The 3,823-nt window shown below is 51.6% G+C and overlaps 1 protein-coding gene across 1 annotated transcript in view; it reads left to right on the forward strand.

Moving 5' to 3' along the window:
- Positions 1 to 6: 6 nt before the first annotated feature.
- Positions 7 to 3,823, forward strand: part of MTHFS (5,10-methenyltetrahydrofolate synthetase (5-formyltetrahydrofolate cyclo-ligase)) — a 74,380-nt gene continuing 70,563 nt past the window's right edge. The window contains exon 1 of the mRNA XM_005858276.2: positions 7 to 183. The gene's annotated coding sequence lies outside the window, so the exon portion shown is untranslated. The remainder of the gene's footprint in view (positions 184 to 3,823) is intronic.

The following is a 3,823-nucleotide window of genomic DNA, read 5'->3' on the forward strand; positions in this document are numbered from 1 at the left end:
CCGCGTCCCTGCAGCGCGCCCCCTGCACCTCCCAGCCGAGCGGGGCGAGGGGTGGAGGACCATGGCTCCCCGGAGCCACCCCGACTTCGGGCTGACGTGCAGCACCAGCATCGAGTGCAAGGTCAGGTTGGAGGTCATGGTTCCTCCCAGGACCGCGAGTGAGCGGCTCGGCTGGGCTGAAAGGTAGGAGGCGGACCGGGTCCCAAAGATCCCGTCTTTAATGGTTTGCTCCTTGTGAATTTTTTTTTTTTTTTGCATCATCATTTTGCTGGTTTAAAAATGTAGCATGAAAGGGCCGTGTACCTGGATTTTTGAGCTTCGGGGGCGTCCCTGTGAATTGCACGCTGTGATGGAGTCTCCCGCACCGCCCTCGCCCTGTGGTGGGTCTCACTTGGCGAGAGGGAGGTTCAGGGGGGGCAGCTGGGACTTTGCTCTGCTGGGAACCGAAAGCAGCGTTTTCCTGCTCCGTAAAGAGGCAGGTCCATTTTTGATTGATAGATGCTCCAGGGGCGTGGTCAGGGATGCACCTGTCAAGTTGAACCCACAGAGCAATTACCAGGGGGTCGGGCCGGTGTGGCTCAGTGGTTGAGCATCGACCTAGGAACCAGGAGGGCAGGGCACATGCCCGGGTTGCGGGCTCCATCCCCAGTGTGGGGCGTGCAGGAGGCAGCTGATCCATGACTCTCTCTCATCATGGATGTTTCTCTCTCTCGCTCCCTCTCCCTTCCTCTCTGAAATCAATAAAAATATATTAGAAAATAATAATAAAATAAAATAAAACACTTCCATTATGTTGAGGCCCTGGGCAAGCACCCTTGTATTTTTTTTTAAATATATTTTTTATTGATTTCAGAGAGGAAGGAAGAGGGAGACAGAGAGAAACATCAATGATGAGAAGGAATCATGGATCGGCTGCCTCCTGCACGCCCCACACTGGGGATCGAGCCCACAACCCGGGCATGTGCCCTTGACCGGAATTGAACCGGGGACTCTTGAGTCCGCAGGCTGGCGCTCTATCCACTGAGCCAAACCGGCTAGGGCAGAAAGTGTGTTTTTATTTTGTTTTTATTTTTTAAAAATATATTTTATTGATTTTTTACAGAGAGGAAAGGAGAGGGATAGAGAGTTAGAAACATCGATGATGTATCAATCAGCTGCCTCCTGAACACCTCCTACTGGGGATGTGCCCGCAGCCAAGGTACATGCCCTTGACCGGAATCAAACCCAGGACCCTTCAGTCCGCAGGCCGACGCTCTATCCACTGAGCCAAACCGGCCAGGGCAGAAAGTGTGTTTTTAAAGGGCATTCCACTTTAAGTTGAAAGAGCCTTACAAACTGTGGACTAACTCAACAAAATAGGATTTTTGCCCAAGGATGTCTTCTCTGGGAGAGAGGCCGGATTTTAATGGAGATGAGGGATCGTTTTAGCCTCAGTGACTACAGGTCTAGAGAACCAAATTAAAAAGTAAATAAATCATCATAATAAAAGGCTAATAGGCAAACGGTCGTCACAACTCAACACCAAAACGCTGTAACACCACGACGCCTTAAGGACCCATCAGCAGGGACCTGAGGCTGCGCACGCCACCCCCCCACCCCCCTGCCCGGCGGGGCTTAACTGGGGTGGGGCCGGCCGGGTCTCGGTCTGGCGTGATTTTGAGGCAGGCACGGGTGGGCGGGGACTTGACTCTGGGTCCCACAGCGTGCCCCAGACTCTGACAGGAGTCTGATTTTCAGATACATTTTACTAATTTTCTTTCATCTCTGACACTTCTATAATAGAGAAAGGGCAAAGAGCAGTATTAAAATATTTCCTCTAATGAATCCCCTTTTCATGTGCACGAATTTCGTGCACCGGGCCACCAGTAAATAAATAAAGAACCAAGTTCAGCCCCTGACTTTCCTTAATGGGGAATGGGAAGCCACTGTAGAACTCTAAGGAGGAGAGGACATGGTGGGTTGTAACAACTTGGTGGGTTCTGCTGACTCTAGGGACAATCTTGCAGCCTGGGGTCCTTTCAGCTGTTCACCGTTCTCTGGCCACTGGGTGGGAGGACGATAAGGAAGGAATTTAGAACCTCGGACAGGGGTTCCCTTTGCTCGTCAGTCACGTGTTGGCTTGGTGACCGTGAGCAATGCCCAACTCCTGGGATTTGATTTCCTATGAGTTTGGGAAACATCCGTGAAGAAAAGAGAAGACCCCCTGCCTGTACAGAGTTATCGCTCTAATGGGGGAGATACGGATGAAAAACATAACTTTTTATGCTGGGAGTCGGAAGACAGTAAGTGTTAGAGATAGGAGAAAAAGTAGAGCAGGCCCGGCCGGTGTGGCTCAGTGGTTGAGCATGACCTATGAACCAGGAGGTCAGGGTTCGATCCCCGGTCAAGGGCACATGTCCGGGTTGCGGACTCGATCCCCAGGAGGGGGCGTGCAGGAGGCAGCCGATCCATGATTCTCCCTCATCATTGATGTTTCTCTCTCTCCTTTCTCTCTGTCTAAATACACACACACACACACACACACACACAAAATTAATAAAATTTTAAAAAGCTTAAAACTAACATGATCCGACGAAGATTTGATTTGATTTTTTAAAATTTTATTTTTATTGATTTTAGAGAGGAAGGGAGAGAGAGAGAAACACCAATGATGAGAATCATGGATCGGCTGCCTCCTGCACTCCCCACACTGGGGATCAAGCCCACAACCTGGGAATCCCATGCCCTGACCGGGAATCAAACCGTGTGACCTCGTGTGGCTCAAAAGTCGATGCTCAACCACTGAGCCACACCAGCCGGACTCCGACTTAGGTTTTAAAGGATCGTTCTGGCTGCCGTGTGGCGAGCAGACCAAAAAGACAAGAAGCGTAAAAGCAGGGACACCTATGAGGAGGAGACACTGGCTGAACCCACGTGCCCGACAGCAGTGACTCGGACCAGGGTGATGGGGTGGAGGCTGGGAGAAGTGGTCCCATTCTGGATATATTTTGAAGGGGACCCACTGGTTTCCTGGTAGATGGGGGGGCAGGGTAGGAGAGAGAGTTGGCGATGATCACACATCCTGGATGCATAAGACGAGGGTTCAGGCAGAGGCGTGGGGGGCGGGGGGGAGGATAGCATTTGGGGACTCGTCATCCCATAAATGATACTTAAAGCTCTGAGGCTGATCAGGGAGTGGGTACAGCGCAGAGGGAGGCCAAGCCGGGCACGGAGTTCAAGGAGAAGGAAGTGGAGGGATGAACCCCCGGAGGCCAGGGCGGAGGAAACGGGGGTGGGAGGAAGCAGAACACCGGGTCCTGGGAGCCAGGGGTCAGCCGTGTCCAGAGCTGCTGGGAGTCAGGTCTGATGAGGACAGACTTGACAGGTGCGTTCGGGTTCACGTGGAGGTCACCCCGGGGAGGGCGGTTCCGGTGGCCGCAGAGCCTGGGGGGAGTGGCATTCGTACCCTGACTCATTAGGGCAGCGGTTCTCAACCTGTGGGTCGCGACCCCTTTGGCGGTCGAACGACCCTTTCACAGGGGTCACCTAAGACCATCCTGCATATCAGATATTTACATGACGATTCATAACAGCAACATGACAGTGATGAAGTAGCCACGGAAATAATTTTATGGTTGGGTCACAACATGAGGAACTGTATTTAAAGGGCCAGAAGGTTGAGAACCACTGCATTAGGGGTTTAATGGGATGGGGGGTGGGTGGGGAGAGGGGGGTTAATATCAGAAAGATCGTCGCCAACTGGCAAGGAGAAGAAGATATTCTTGTGGAGTTTATTTAGAATTGATTTTTATTCAGATTCTTTTTTAAAAAAAATATTGATCTA

The sequence above is a fragment of the Myotis brandtii genome, unplaced genomic scaffold, assembly GCF_000412655.1.
Source record: "Myotis brandtii unplaced genomic scaffold, ASM41265v1 scaffold1166, whole genome shotgun sequence".
In the NCBI taxonomy this organism is placed as follows: domain Eukaryota; kingdom Metazoa; phylum Chordata; class Mammalia; order Chiroptera; family Vespertilionidae; genus Myotis; species Myotis brandtii.